Source organism: Terrapene carolina, unplaced genomic scaffold, assembly GCF_002925995.2.
Source record: "Terrapene carolina triunguis isolate 2854851 unplaced genomic scaffold, T_m_triunguis-2.0 Scaffold42, whole genome shotgun sequence".
In the NCBI taxonomy this organism is placed as follows: Eukaryota; Metazoa; Chordata; order Testudines; family Emydidae; genus Terrapene; species Terrapene triunguis.
Genome location: NW_020664393.1, coordinates 32,346,264 through 32,362,376, shown reverse-complemented (window position 1 = coordinate 32,362,376; position 16,113 = coordinate 32,346,264). Strand labels below are relative to the sequence as shown.

Here is a 16,113-nt window from a genome sequence, read left to right as displayed (position 1 = left end):
TGTCATATCTATGAATGCATCCAACCTTAGATGAGTCCATTCAGTGGGACTCTACAACCAGGAAACTTAATCTCTCCAGGTATAGCAGTTCCACGGAAATGCCCAGGAGGTGAGGGCAGTTTTCTGTACACAGTAAGGACCTTCAAAAAGCTGGTATCCCAAAAGGTGTTCTTTGTTAAAAAGGACTGTCAGGCCACCATACTTCACATAAGCAATCAATGACGTACTGGATTGCACCCCTTCTGTACTGGGAAGCACAGCAAGAACGGCAGTGGGCTCTGTCCTAAACTCATTGCCACTTACCTAGAAAGGAAGAACATGATCACAGATTGAGTCGATCTATGACAGATCCTGACAAGTAGTCTCTGGACCAGGGGATGGCAAATTAGATCTCTCTGGTGGGAGATGAATCTCTGCCACTCATCTGAAGAAGCTATCAGTCTTTTGCTTATGGCTTGAAAAAAGATTGTGTTAGAAGAAATTATTTCTCCATCCACTGGTGAAGGAGTTTCCTGTACACTTATCCACTAGTTCGTCTGGCAACAAAAGTTCTAGAAAAGCTCAGGAGAGACAAAGATATAATAGTCCAGATAGGTATATTTCTTAATTCTGTTGCAATATCCAAATCTAATCCTACCATAGTATCAGTTTGGCCTTGGATAATTGCTCAGAATCAAGACACCTTTCTACATTGCAACACAGGAGCCTTCTCGCAATACTTTGGTTCCTAGCATCCATAGGGATGATTTCTCTGGGCAGGTTGCTTGTGTGCTTCTGGTATCTCATTCTCAGATACCATCTATAAGAAAGACCTACATCTCCAAGTGGAAAAGATTTGTTGTGTGGTGTAATCAATATCAAGTACACCCTTTTCTATGCCCTGCACAAAAACTGTTTCAGTACCTTTCTCATATGTCTGAGTGTAACCTGTCATGAAATAGTCAAAGGTAAATCAGTATCATTTTAACCTCATGTTGTCAGGTTTGAATGTCAGTGTTGACACTTCGGAAAGCTCCATTATAACAAGCCCCTTGTATAGTCATGAGGTCCTGATAAAGCAGATGTAAGCTTCTCTTGAGTCACTTACTTCCTGTGAACTTAAATTTCTTACAAGGAAGTTCATCTTGCAGGTGACTGTGACTTCAGCCTGCAGAGTGAATAAACATCTGGACGTAGTGTCTGAGCTATCTCTGATCAGATTTTACAAGGATAAACTGGTGTTATGGACTCACTGGAGATTCCTCTCCAAATGTGGTTTTGGAGTGCCACCAATATCAGTCTATAATCCTGCTAGTGTTCTTTCCATGCTAATCCCAGTGAGGCTTTCCGCCATATGATTGATGCTAAGAAGTTCTTGGGTTTCTATTTGGAGCAGACTACAGCTCCAAACTCATCTTTTTATTTCTTTTGACAACAGTTCGCTGGAAAATATTACCAAAACAACCATATCTAAATGGAGGTCTGATCATATTTAACATTGCGATGACTTGGTTGGCATGAAGCTAGAAGGCTACAAGGTTTATAAGACTAAAGGCAGGTCTGCCAACCATGCCTGTCTTATAAACATTTCCAACACAAACATCTACAAAGCGGCTACATGTTGAATTTGGACTTCAGACAGAAATCCAAGTTTGCATCTACAGAACTTGTTTCCAAGTCAGGGGAGGCCACGTGGTCCCATCATTAAAGAAATTGGGGAATGGAGGTAGGAGGAGCGGTTAGTTAGAGTGATTTTGTTTTCTGGGCCATGGCAGGGAATATCTCTTATTTTCACTAAGCAACCTTTGGGGGCCAGTGGGTTACCTAGCTGAATGGAGCCTGTTAGTGAGTTTGAGAGGCATCTTAGCCCCCTTGCTTTCCTAGTAGCATTGTTGTTCTTGTTATTGCCTCTTTTTGCAGTTGTGCACTCATTTTCTCTCAGTACCTTCCTCAATTCTTTCCAGGAGAATGCTGCCTGGTGAGCGTCCTTAGAGAAGACTAATCATCTTTAATTCTGCTTCTATGAAGCCACTACCTTGCAGGATTCTGGCTCACCTTCTCCCCCCTCCCCCTTCAGAATGTCTCTCTTTTGAGGTGCTTTTCTCTTGAACTTTGGTGTGTGTACGACCTCTAAGCCAGATCTTATGTTGATTATTTTAAACGGGCTATTCCTTGTGGGAGTCTGGTGTCTCCAGCCAAGGAGCGGAGTGGCATGTTTGGAGGGCAGCATTTGTGAGTGACAGGGGCGGCCATGAGCGGCCAGTAGGGGGCCTGATTTATACTACCCCGCCCGCTGCTGTCAGACAGTCTCAAGCCTTGGCGAGGAGCCTTCGCTGTGTCCCCCCAGGAGCTGCGACCCAGCGCGGGGGAGAGTCCCTGCGATGCCTCAGAGCCAGAATTAGGCGTGAGTAATGTCCCCTTGTTATCGGCTCCCCCCTCCCCCTTTTCCCGGGCAGTAATGACAGCGGGAGGTCAGCCCAGCCGCCCTGGGGCTGGCAGAGGCGTCTGGGTGGCAGGCGATCCCCGCTGCCGCGGTCATTCCCCTGTTCTCGGGCCGGGACAGCTGCACCCGCCCGCAGCTCCGCTAGCACAGAGCAGGCTTCAGCCCGATCCTTCCTCGCAAGCAGCAGCAGGAGCCCGGCTCGGAGGAGCAGCAGGGGGAGCACGAGCCCGAGCAGCAGCCGCAGGGGGAGCAGGCGCCCAGCTCGGAGCAGAGAACAGGAACCGGGAGCAGCGCGAGGGTCTGGCGGCGCCGCCGAGCCTGACGCGGCCGCGGCGAGACCCAGGCACGCGGAACCGAGGATGTGGCGGCGGTAGCGGGGCAGTAACCGCCGCCGGCCTCTGCCGCCCCCCAGGGCTCCGGCCGCCGCGCGGCTCCTAGGAGCAGGAGCGGCGTGTGCCCTGCCAGCAAGCCCCCGCCTTTCCAGAGGACCGGGGCGCCGGCGACACGGGCCGCTCCGGCAGCAGTAGGCTTTGGCGTTGGATGCATGTGTTACGCCACCCCGGTGCTGCCGAGGCCTGGACTCCGCTGGAAGAGAGCAGAGCAGAGCGGGGCGAGGAGGGGGCGGGCGATCTCCGGACACCAGAGGCGGCTCCATTGTGGCTCAGGTTGGTGCGGGCCTGTGCAGTGGACCCGGAGTCAGAGCGGAGGGAGGGTTGAATCCCCTCGTCGCGGCCCCCCACCGCAGCTGGGGTGGGGTAAGGGTGTCTGCGTTCAAAGCACGCGAATGAAAGCTCCTCTGATCAGCAGCAAGCGCGCCTACTACCGCCCTCCTGGGTCTGGCCTGTGCCCCCTGGGACTGGAAGTCCGGACCCTAACAGCAGGGGCTTGTTTGTTTCCTTCTGGCCTGCGATGATCATAGTAACCCCGCCTCGTAATGGGGCAGCAGCAGGGGAGACTAGGAAACCAGAGAAGGAAAACTCCCCGGCACTTCCCTTCCTACCCCCGCCTGTGGGACGCGGAGGGCCCCGGATGGGTGCCCTTTCCACCCCTCTGCGCGTCCCCCTGGGCAGCACTGATTGCAAGCAACTCTTCAGTGCTCTCTCCTCTTTCACTGTAGCAGAAGGCGTGAAATTATTTACATTGTCCCTTTTCCTCTTTTATCGTTTCTTTAGCTAGTGGATGATTCTAGTGCTTTGGTACTTTGTCTATGAAGAAGTTATGCCTGGGTAGGATTTTTTCCATTGTGTTTAATCTGTGTAAAAGAAAGTATTGGAAATAAATCAAAATGTGGTGAGTTAGTGTACACTTAGATGAACTCCGTGGTTTTGTTGAATTTTTTCAGGTTCTTTCTGAGGACAACTCTTAATATTGCCCCAATGTTTGAAGAATTATCAGCATTGCTAATTGAATGTTGTTTCCTCGTGTAATCTAGAAGTTGTTGGACGTGGGTTGGGAATATTTTACAGCTATTTCCTGGTACACATAGCTACTTAGGGATTGCATTTGAAGGACTTGCCAAATACATTTGGATACCATCATTTAATGCTTTGCAGAAACTTCACATAGGGCAATGTGCTTCTCTATGGAAAAAAAGGATGTGTTGTTACCATTCCTGCTGCAGAAACAAAAGCATACTTCCATTCTATTTAAAAAAAAAGTAACCTGTGCAATTATATTTGTATTACAATGAATGTACTTTACTCGTATTATAATAAGTGATCTGTTCTTCACTCAGCATCAGGAGTTAGCTGTGTGTATATTAAAGGGAGAATAAATCAAAATATTAGCACAATTATAGTGAATTTGAATGTTGTAGGATTGGGAATAGTCTTATTTAATAAGAGTTGGCTAAAGAGACTTACTTAATGGGACTCTTTGTTAAATTTTGTATCATATTTAGGTTATTTGAAATATTATATGAAATCTACGATCAATATAAATGTTTTTCTGAATTCTGTTGAAAACTGCTTTTAAACAAGTATTCCCTGAATGTGAATTTGACTACAAACTTGACCCCATACAGAAGTGACTACTAGATTTTTCTAGTCTGTGAGAGAAATTGCACAGCACACAACAAATAAATGGAAATAACTTTAAAAATCTAATTATGATAATCGGTAGTGGTGGTGTTATAAGTAAGAAAATGTCAGTTTTAAAGCCATCTGTTTTAAAAAAAAGGCTTTTTGTTTGTTTTTGCTTAAGGTCCACCTATTCTGTTTCTGTGTTTCCTGTTAGTGTTGGAGGGTAAACTTATTTCAGTTTGGGAGTCTGACCTTATCAGTGGACAAGGCACAAGTTTTGGGTTGTTTTTTTCTGTTTTTTTTTTTTTTTTTTTTTTTTTTTCCTTTTTTTTTTTTTTTATTCATTTTCATTATTTTTTCTTGGATCAAAATGCAAATCCTATTCAATTTTTCATTTCTTGTGCTGGTAGGAGGTGAAAGTGTTATTGAGGTGATTCTTATTACTGTAGAAGGGATTAAATTGTATTGCTAACAGTGGCATTGGAACAATTTTTATGATGATGCTGAAAGCCATTGAACAAAATTGTAAACCCTCTATGAGGGAAACCACTTAAAGCCAGGGGGTGCTTCCAGCACCCTGATTGGTAATATAGAAATCTGTTAACATTTTGAGTGTGAAAAACAACTCAAAAGGGAGCCTGGCTCTTGCTGGAGGATGCTAACACAATCAGAATCAGTAAGGGATCAATTCTGCGGGAGCATCATTGCTATTTGTCATGCTGGAACAATTCTTGGTTTATGGAAGAGTGCATCAAGTGCTTTAACCTACATGTATAGCCCCTGCAAAAAATTCCTTGAGCCTGTTCAACCTGAAAGGGCTGTTCTATAAGAACCAAACAAGAAATCAGACCTCAGGCCTGGTCTACACTAACACCCCAATTCGATCTAAGGTACGCAACTTCAGCTACGTGAATAACGTAGCTGAAGTCGACATACCTTAGTTCGAATTTACCGCGGTTCAGACGCGGTCCACACACGGCAGGCAGGCTCCCCCGTCGACTCCGCGGTACTCCTCTCGCTGAGGTGGAGTACCGCAGTCGACGGCGAGCACTTCCTGGTTCGAATTATCGCGTCCACACCAGACGCGATAAATCGAACCCGGAAGTTCGATTGCCAGCCGTCGAACTACCGCGGTAGTGTAGACAAGCCCTGAGTGATCTATCTTTGAACTTTGTATGAATGAGGTATAAGCCTATCTATCATCTTCTCTCCATCTAAATCCTATTGACTACCCTAGTCACTTTCTGAACATCCACACGAGAGAAATACACCACCAATCTGCACCAGACAGGGTGCCTTAATTTGTGTTTGTTTTCATCCTTACTTCTGCTCCCTCCCCCACTTCCACCCCCGTCTTTCTAGGTTTCTTTCACAGCATAGTTCATCTCTCATTCCAGTTTAAGTCGATGTAAGTTACATCACTCAGAGGGGTGAAAAAATCACCCCCCTGAGCGACTTAGCTTACATCGACCTAACACAGTGTCTACACCGCGCAGTGTCAGCAGGAGACGCTCTCCCACCAACTCACCTTCCACCTCTTGGGGAAATGGAGTACTGAAGTTGACAGGAGAGCGCTCTCCCATTGACTTATCACGTCTTCACCAGACCAGCTAAATCAGAGGTTCTTAAACTGGGGGGTTGGGACCCCTTAGGGGGTCACGAGGTTATTATATGGGGGGTCGCGAGTTGTCAGCCTCCACCCCAAACCCCGCTTTGCCTCTAGCATTTATAATGGTGTTAAATATACAAAAAAAGTGTTTTTTAATTTATGACGGGGGTCGCACTCAGAGGCTTGCTATGTGAAAGGGGTCACCAGTACAAAGTTTGAGAACCACTGAGCTAAATCGATGCCGCTGCATCGACAAGCTCTCGGTACTGGCTTGTAACTGATTAAAATAATAGAACATGAGTTAGAAAGTATTCTTTGAAATGATTTAAATTAACTTATGTGAAATGTAGTACTTTAAATCCAGTTACAGAAACTGACTGATATAGTGAATGAAAGGTATTAGTTTTTTTCATAGAGAGAATGAGATGCTGCCTTTAGTGAAATGAATATGGTATCCTTAAATCTAGCTCAGGTGAAAAATACATTTATGTTGTCATTGTTAGAATTTGGCATGAATAGTAGTTGGTTATGATTGGGAGCATGCAAGGACTAAGCTAATGTAGTGGATGAATTGCTTTTTCTACCAGAGGGTGGACCTTTTAAGGTCAAGATTAAAATTAATTGCAGCGGAGGAAGTTAGAACTAAAGATTTTATTACCAACATCCTTTATTAAAAATGTTATTTGTATGCACTAATGCCCCTCATTCTTTCTTCACCTGTAAATCTAAATAATTTGCCTTCTCTTTTTGTGATCTCAGACCTACCCACCTTTTTGTCCTTTGTGCCCCTTGTTTCAGAATTTTTTTGTGCCTTTTTTTTTTTTTTTACATCAGAAATCCCAAAAGGCTGTAATGCAGGCATACCAAATTCTACTCTCTCAATAAACCAAGGGGTGGGAGTTTTAGTTACTTTATGGGTACATAAAATATCATTAAAGCTTTCATTATCTTGATAAGGGCGGATGAGCAGCGTTTTTTGTGTATGAGCAGGTAAATGCTCTTGACAGTTTTGTTAGTCCACTGTTATATGAGATAAATAGTCGATTTTGTAAATTCATTGCGCCAGACCACAAATGTCCAAAGTAGGCATTTACATTCAGTGCAAATTAGGGCTGTCAAACAATTAAAAAAAATTAATCGCAATTAATCGCGCGATTAAACAATAATAGAATACCATTTATTTAAATAGTTTTGGATATTTTCTACATTTTAAAACATTGTTTTCAATTACAACACAGAATGCAAAGTGTACAGTGCTCACTTTATATTTGATTACAAATATTTGCGCTGCAAAAGAACAAAAGTAATAGTATTTTTCAGTTCACTTAATACAAGTACTGTAATGAAATCTCTTTATCATGAAAGTTGAACTTACAAATGTAGAGTTATGTACAAAAAATAACTGCATTCAAAAATAAAACAATGTAAAATTTTAGAGTCCACTCAGTCCTACTTCTTGTTCAGCCAATCGCTCAGACAAACAAGTTTGTTTACATTTGCAGGAGATAAAGTGAGAACAGGTGTTCACATGGCACTGTTGTAGCCGGCATCGCAAGGTATTTATTTGCCAGATGCACTAAAGATCCATATGTCCTTTCATGCTTCAACCACCATTCCAGAGGACATGCGTCCATGCTGATAATGAGTTCTGCTCGATAACCATCCAAAGCAGTGCGGACTGACGCATGTTCATTTTCATCATCTGAGTCAGATGCCATCAGCAGAAGGCTGCTTTTCTTTTTTGGTGGTTCGGATTCTGTAATTTCTGCATCAGAGTGTTGCTCTTTTCAGACTTCTGAAAGCATGCTATACACCTCGTCCCTCTCAGATTTTGGAAGGCACTTCAGATTCTTAAACCTTGGGTCAAGTGATGTAGCTATCTTTAGAAATCTCACATTGATACCATCTTTGTGTTTTGTCAAATCTGCAGTGAAAGTGTTCTTAAAAGGAACAACATATGCTGGGTCATCATCCGAGACTGCTATAACATGAAATATATGGCAGAATATGGGTAAAACAAAGTAGGAGACATAGAATTCTCTCCCAAGGAGTTTAGCCACAAATTTAATTAATGCATTATTTTTTTAACGAGCGTCATCAGCATGGACACATGTCCTCTGGAATGGTGGCCAAAGAATGAAGGGGCATAGGAATGTTTAGCATATCTGGCACATAAATACCTTGCAATGCCGGCTACAAAAGTGCCAAGGGAACGCCTGTTCTCACTTTCAGGAGACATTGTAAATAAGAAGCGGGCAGCATTATCTCCCGTAAATGTAAACAGACTTGTTTGTCTTAGCGATTGGCTGAACAAGAAGTAGGACTGAGTGGACTTGTAGACTAAAATTTTACATCGTTTTATTTTTGAGTACAGTTATGTAACAAAAAAAATCTACATTTGTAAGTTGCACTTTCACCATAAAGACATTGCACTACAGTACTTGTATGAGGTGAATTGAAAAATACTAATCCTTTTGTTTGTATTTTTACAGTGTAAATATTTGTAATAAAAATAATATAAAGTGAGTACTGTCTACTTTGTATACTGTGTTGTAATTGAAATCAATATATTTGAAAATGTAGAAAAACATCCACAAATATTTAATAAATGTCAATTGGTATTTAATTGTTTAACAGTGAGATTAAAACTGCAATTAATCACGATTAATTTTTTTGAGTTAATTACGTGCGTTAACTGCGATTAATCGACAGCCCTAGTGCAAATACATTTGATTTCACATTGATTTTTCTTTTAGACAACATATGTTCTTATTAAAAATTTGATGAATTGCATATTAACCAATGCCACATATTCAGTAGACATAAATATGATACGACATTTGTTTTTTTTCCTTATTGTAAGAGTTAGGAAGGGAGGGGTATGAGTTTTTTGTTTTTGTTTATTTTTAATTTTTTTGATTTTGTAGAAAATGTCGTGACTCCTAGAAAGTGACTTTGCATCTGGGAAACTATCCATACATCCATAGCAAAAATCAGTGGTTTGATCCTGCAAAAACTTACATGAGCAATTCCGTTGACTACAGTCAGACTACTTATGAGTAAGGACATCTGTGACAGTGATTCCAGGGTCAAGCTACATGGTTCTGATTCAGCAAAACACTTAAGCATGTGCTTAAGTTCCACTGAAGTGGGACTAAGCACACACTTTGCTGAACAGAAATGCAGTTAAGTGCTTGATTAATGTTTTGCTATATTCGGGTCTACGCAGATATTCTATTTGGCATAGAACACTTTCTCACTTATATCCTGAAGTAAACTGTATACAGACTCCCCCCCCCCCCCCAAAATATGAAAGCAGGAGTTAAATAGAGATGCACACTCTCTCATTTCTAACTATGGCGGCAGATATTTGTTACAGTAAATGCAATTTTATAAATACTTGTAGAAAAGTCCTTCTTAATAATTCTCTTTCTCACAGAACAATGCACGAAGCATCCAACAATAAAAGTAACAGGGCCTTCAGTAAGGAAGCAGGAAGGGAGGAAGAGTTTTTTTCCACTCTTTGGGGTCAGTGAGAAGTCAGGGGAGCAAGTTGTGTTTATTTTAACCAGAAAATAGAAAACTATGACAGCACAGTTCCTATGACAAACACAAATGGAAATACAGGGAATAGAATGAAACATCTGTGACTGCCGTTTGTAGGTAGAACACAGATTGACATATACCAAATATAAACACAGTTTGAGAGAGGGAATAAAACCACATCAGTCACTTTAATCTTCACCAGATAGTTATATCTTATAGTCTGTGTTCAGTTTCCTTTTTTCATCACTCTTAGAAGTTTTGGAGTGGTGGATACATCTCAAAACAGAAAAGTTTTATTGTTATACTTTTGTCAGAATACTCCTCATCAATATTTTTATTTTCCTCCTTTGCAGGATTTGTATAAAGAAAACTAAAAATAGTGTTCTGTATTTATTTTAATTTTGAGTGATTTATCTTGGATTCTCTTCCTGTCTCAAGAATCATTAAAAGGGGCAATTACAGTACCTCTAGCAGCATATTTACCTTCTAACATTTTTCTGAATGTGGTAGCATCTTGTTGTTTATTTATACGATCATCCTTCATATTAGAAACAACACAGTAGAGTTTTATTTTCTATAATATTCATCAATTGTGCAGGAACCTTCCTTTCTGTGATTTTGACGCTTCTGAAATATGGAGCTATCTTGTTTATCAAAATCAACCCATTCACACTGATCAGCTCATGGCCTTTGTTTTACAAGTCGTCTTAATTTCCTAAATATGTCCCATTACTGGGCTCAATACAGGTTCTTTGGCCTTGGTGTGCAGGATGTCAGATAAGATGATGCAGTGATCCCTTCTGGCCTGAAAATGCCTGAATTTCTCTGTCCCCTCCTGTCCCCCCCCCAATATGTTGTAGGTGAGTCTCCACTGTTTAAGCCACAGAACCTATGTAGTAACACTGGCACCTGCTGCAGCTGTGATGTAGCAGCACAGAATGCTGTCCTGGGGAGAGAGACAACCAATGAGAGTGCAGCTTGATCTGGGGATGGGGTTTGGAATCCGCCCCGAAGGGGCAGCTGGAAAAAGCTATTAGAGAAGAAGGAGGGAAGGAGAAGAATCTAGATGCTGAGCCAGTGGATGAACTGGAGCTGGGGTAGGAGGTGAAGTGATAAAAGAACAGGAGAGTAAAAGTAGGAGACTTGGAAGTGAGAAGAAGGAAAGCAGGAATGGTTTCAGGTCACGTGAAACATTAAAAAAATAGACTTGGGTGTGTGAGCAGACACTATTAGAGAAGGGAGGTAAAGGAAAATAAAATCTACCGACATACTAGAGAGTCTCAAGGAAAATAACTGAAAGGAAATATAATTGGTGAAAAAAGAAATTGATCAAAACGCCGTTATATGAAAACAAATAATGAAAACAGTAAACAACAAGCCCACCCATGAATAACCTAAAGTATCTGAACAGAGAGAATGACTGTTTGAACTTCTGTTGATGGAATACAGTTCAAAGGTACCTAATAGAGGGAGCCCACTAGGTGAAGAAACTCTACTTTTGAATAAACTTGATGCAAAGAGGTACAGCTACAGGAACATCAAATCTAAGGAGCATTTCAAGCCAAAGAAAAGCAAAGAACAGTACAGCAAGAATGGAGCTGGATTTACAGCAAAGGAGAGGAAAAGCTGATTCTTCTCTGAAGTGGCAGTATATTGTTGAGTAATCTCTTTTGTTCTTGTTAATAATGCATTTGCTATTTACTGCACAGAGTAAGGAAGAGTAGCATGTACAAACTCGCAAAGGTTAATGTCTTGGTAACCTATAGTTCATTATTATCAGTAGTAAGTACTTATCTTCCTGGTACAATTTTTGGGTTTTCCCTTATAATTTTAAATTTTTAGAACTTCATCCCTTTGTCTTGGTTTGCCTCTGCCTCTGCAGTTAGCAGAGTCTAGCCTAGCTGGGTAATTGCAAATGGGCATCACAAACAGGATAGGAGAAGTGCAAAGTCAGAGATACCCATCTTAAAACAACATAAGTCAGTCAGGAGACAACGCAGGAGTAAGTAAGAATGCTAACTTCAGGAACCTTAACTCTGTCCCACGATCATCACCACAGATCAAGACTCACATTATGCACAATTGTTGTTAGGCGTGGAAGGAGTTGATTTTTATTGGTAAGTATCAGTAATAATCAGTTTCACCATGTTGGAATTATTAATATTTGAAATTATTAATCTTGATATGGAAAATCACCAAATACCAATTTAACCATACATTCCTTTAAATTTAATAAAAGCCAAATGGTATTTATACAATTGCTCTAAACATACCTAAAAAGCCTAACTAGTAAGAAATTGACTTCATTCAAACAGTAACAAAACATTTATAAGCATTTGATCAAGATACTTACAAATGGGCTAATCTCAGGAGTGCTTAGATCCACACTGGTTGGCTCCAGCATAGTCAGGCAGGTATTAACAATAAACCTGTTAAGAGTTTACTTTCGATACCGTTTAACAAACACGTGATGTCGTTGCCAATTGCTGACTTCAGCTAAAAACCAATTTGAGACAATTCACCCTTATTGCCAGTTTTAATCCAGATAAGATTTACACCATCCTTTCTTCCCAAGGCCTTTCCTTTCTTCTCTCCTCCTCTCCCCCCACCCTCATCACCCTGTTTTACAGAACAATGGGAAGATTTGGGCTTGTTTCTCTTTAGACAGTTTTTCATTGTCTTGTTACTATAGCTCTTTATTTTATTAGTTACTTTTAGAGCCATACATCCTTCCCATCCACTACAAGTAATAGTACTTATTATTCTCACAGCCTTCTTTTACTTCCTGGTTGGGGCCTTCTTTACAATACTTATATAGATCCTTAACCAAATTTAAGCAAACTTTAATTCTTTAATTTCGTACTTATCCCACATACCATATACACACAAACTGACCAAAAAATTTCCATTGATGATCATCAAAATATTCAGCTAGGCAAAGTAAGAAAAATGCAGCTTGAGAGCTTATTAGAGTCTGATTTACTTTTTATTTTTTGGCAATTTGTGTTTCAGTGGTTATAAAACTTTAACTTTTTGAATCTCTATGTCCATTATCATTATAAAATTTATCATAAAATTGTCTGACCCCCCCCCCCCCAGTTTCCTGCAACTGTGAAAATAAAAATGGAAACAAATGCCTACATAAACATTGAATATTATCCATTGAATTTATAAAAATAAAAATTGAATTCTGCCATGCCTAACTATTGTACACTTCATTGCAAACAATGCCACATGAACAATATAGGTCTCTACCAAAATTGATAATTTTCTAATATTTCTCTGTTTTAGTGTTACACTTTTTGTTCAGTGGGTCAAGGTCCTTGTGAATATGGTCATTTTAAGCTATTATAACTATGTGGCTTTCCTAACTATACATAGCTATTTAAGTGTGGAACACTTTAGTTTTAGAAAGGTTTCAAAACATGGATAATTTTTCTAAAGCCCATGGGCAAACTCTAAAAGTGCACAAGATCTGTGATACATGCAGCCACAGCCTATGGAAATAAGCTACACAGAGAGTGGTAGAACTTGGGTCTTCCTCACTTAGTTCTAACCCTGTGCTTACTCTGTTAGACCACACTACCATCCTTAATGGATGTTCTTGTTGCCTCGGTAGCCTTATGTAGTCAAAGTTAGGGTGGTTGTTTCCCTTACTTGGCAACTTTTAAAAATAGGATCTTTTGTGTATGTGGAGGAGAACAAAAGACACATGCTACCTTTTAAAACTCCTTATATTTGAAAGTGTTCTGATGCTTCAAGCATTAGACTCTAATTTTAGACTATGAACGGAAATATAAAAAAAAAAAGTTAAAATAATAGAGTTTCTTCTTGTTCCTGTTGGGGAAATAATAACAGTTATTGAACTGTTTAGAAGCCTACATGAGAAGAAGAATGTGTGGAGTCAATGGTGATTTGATAGAGGGGCATGTTGCTAGTGAATAGGATCAGCTGTCTGTATGTTCTGGAGGGGAATGTGTGACACTGAGTGATAAGGTGGGCATTGTTTGCTAAAATCTAAATACCTGGAAGGTGAGCAGGGCTTCTTATAACCTGGATCTGTACAGCAGTTCAGTTTATTTTTTATTCTTCATAACATTGTATTTAATAGGTCATTTCTCATTCTAACTGAAATAAATTTAAAAGCTGTAAACTGGTGTTTACCAAAATCAGTGTGTGAATTTTTGATTCAACATAACAAGTAAATAGTAGGAAAAAACAATCAAATTAATAGATAACTATTCTAATGTAAATGTTGTCGTCAGTAGTTTAAATAGTAACATTAAAAGGATTCATTCTCCTCTCAAAAAGCACAGAAAACTGGTTCCTTTGGATTCATCAAGATCACCAATTATGTGACTAAATGTGTCTGTTGAAGGTGTTAGAGCTGATCATTAAGTTTGATATGTTTTCAAGGCCATTGTTTCTGAAACATATACAGTAAATCCTCACTTAACGTTGTAATTATGTTCCTGAAAAATGCAACTCTATGTGAAACGACATTAAGCGAATCCAATTTCCCCATAAGAATTAATGTAAATGCAGGGGTTAGGTTCCAGGGAAATTTTTTTCACCAGACAAAAGACATTATATACATATACAGTATAAATTTTTTAAACAAACAATATTGTACACAGCAATGAAAGATTGTGAGGCTTGGTTGAGGTAGTGGAGTAAGAGGGTGGAATATTTCCCAGGGAATGCCTTGCTGCTAAATGATGAACTAGCACTTGGCTGAGCCCTCAAGGGTTAATACGCTGTTGTTAATGTAGCCTCACACTCTACAAGGCAGCATGGACTGAGGCAGGAGGGAGGAAACACACTAGATGTAGGGCAGTAGCTGCAAACACTTCCCTTCAAAAACTGAACATGATGATGGTCCCATTCTATCCAGCTGGAGGGCACTACTCCTTCCTCCTGACAGCACATGTACGGCTGCACAGGTGCTGACTTTCCAAAGTGCTGGGGGGTGCGTGCATGAGTGAGAGAGAGAGATGTGCATGCTGACCCCACTTCAAGTACGTTGCCCTTTTAAGCAGATCAGCCAGTACAGACAGGAAGCAACAGCTTCCAGCAAGCTCCCTCCTTATTATTATTATTATAGCCTCAGCAGAAATCTGATTTGATCAAATTAATAACAAAAAATGAAGATGCTATGGAAACACCATAACTGATACCAAATAAAGGTCATAGGTTGAGTCTATAACAGTATAAAAAGGCTGTGTGTCTAATGAAATGTAAGTCTGAGTTCGTTCCTCTTTTCTCCTAGCATTTAAAACCATACACCTAAATGTGTGTGCAAAGAATGTTGTGTTAAAGTTCCTTCCATCAAAATGGTGAAAAATTGCGGAAGACAGAACAGTATACACAGATAATTAATATCTCCTGACTGAACCAGTCACTTTTTAGAATATGAAATATCTCCGTATATGTGTATGTGTACATACAGAAGACAGAATTCAGAATTTTGTCAATTTTTAAAAGGCCTGTGTTCATATACAAACAGCTTAGAATCAATTGGGCATGTTTTAGCACATTAGGTGGTGAAAAAGTAAATAAGGCTCTGATCCAGCTCTCACATCTATTTATGTGTTCCCTTGCACCTGCATGCAGTCTCAGTGGAATCACTGGTGCCGGCTTCCTTCTTTCCCCGGGGGTGCTCAACCCCCCCCCCCCCCCCCCTCCACCCCTTCCTTAAGACCCATCCCCCACCCCGCCTCTTCCCGCCCCCGCCCTGCCTCTTCCCGGGCAGTTCTGCCCCCTCCCCCAAGTGCGCCTCATCCCTGCTCCTCTCCTCTCTCACCCCAGTGCCTCCTGCACGCCGTGGAACAGTGATCGTGGTGGGAGGGAGGGGAGGAGTTGATTGGCAGGGCCACCGGTGGGCGCGAGGCGCTGGTGTGCTGGCTGCCGGTGGGTGTTAAGCACCCGCTAATTTTTTTCTGTGGTTGCTCCAGCCCTGGAGCACCCTTGGAGTCAGCACCTATGACTGGTGCTCCACACAAGCACAAGCATCCACCCCCAGATCTGATTGCAGGACTGGAGCCTAAATTGGTAGAAGTGAGTGGCTTAACTAATTAGATTGGAGACATTATTGTGCTTTTGTGTTGTACTTCCAGAATTGTAAGAGTTTCATTTTGGATAATTTATGCCTTCTTAGTTTGAGGAATAACTGTACTTACAAAGTGAATCACATAGTCTGTGTGTTCTGTGTTTCAGTTAATAAAAATGTTTTTTTTTTTTCCAGTGGATGTGCTTGGGTTGGGGGAAATTGCAACAACTCTGCTTTATTTTGTGCAGTATTCCGATTTATGAAATCAGTAGCAGAAGTTTAAACAAGTCTTTGTTTTGCTGTCTAAGACTACTCCCCCTGTGCATGTATGAAACTGAGGTCAGGGCCGGCTCCAGGCACCAAGCACCCAAGCTGGTGCTTGGGGCGGCACCTGGAGGGGGGCGGCGCGGCGCTCCGGCCGCCGGGGAGCGCGGGGCCACAGCCGGGCTCGCCGCCCTCCCCCCGG

General features: G+C 41.3%; 1 protein-coding gene across 2 annotated transcripts in view; it reads left to right on the top strand.

The window, feature by feature from the left end:
- Window positions 1–2,541: 2,541 nt before the first annotated feature.
- Window positions 2,542–16,113, top strand: part of FAM135A (family with sequence similarity 135 member A) — a 138,576-nt gene continuing 125,004 nt past the window's right edge. For both annotated transcript variants that reach the window (XM_026654784.2, XM_026654791.2), the window contains exon 1: window positions 2,542–3,087. The gene's annotated coding sequence lies outside the window, so the exon portion shown is untranslated. The remainder of the gene's footprint in view (window positions 3,088–16,113) is intronic.